The sequence below is a fragment of the Myotis davidii genome, unplaced genomic scaffold, assembly GCF_000327345.1.
Source record: "Myotis davidii unplaced genomic scaffold, ASM32734v1 scaffold67, whole genome shotgun sequence".
Lineage (NCBI taxonomy): Eukaryota > Metazoa > Chordata > Mammalia > Chiroptera > Vespertilionidae > Myotis > Myotis davidii.
In genome coordinates this window covers 875137-875474 of record NW_006298521.1, presented here as the reverse complement: position 1 = coordinate 875474, position 338 = coordinate 875137, and the positions used below count along the sequence as shown (strand labels likewise).

The window sequence follows — 338 nt, the reverse complement described above, 5'->3', positions numbered from 1 at the left end:
TCATCCTCCTGGGCATGGTTACCTCGGGCGAGGCCCGGCCTCCAGGGAGAGGAGAGGGAGGCTGGTGGCTGCCCAGGGGCCTCAGCTGCCTTCCCAGGATCAGAGAGGGCAGGGGGCACCTTAGGGGGCACGGGAGCCAAAACCCACCAGACACAGCTGGATGGACCCCCAGGCCAGCTGGGGTCAGAAGGGAAGGGAGACCTCACAGAGGGAAGCAGATGGGGCCAGGGACACCTGGCTGAGGTCCCTCACCCCAGGCTCCCCATTCTCCCCACCTGCCCCCTGAGTCAGCCCAGCTCCAGGCCAGGGCCCGTCCCACAGCCTGGCCCCCCCTGTCA

General features: G+C 68.6%; 1 long non-coding RNA gene across 1 annotated transcript in view; it reads right to left on the bottom strand.

The window, feature by feature from the left end:
* LOC107184738 overlaps nt 1-338 on the bottom strand; it is a 21334-nt gene that overhangs the window by 19107 nt on the left and 1889 nt on the right. The gene's annotated exons all lie outside the window — the stretch shown is intronic.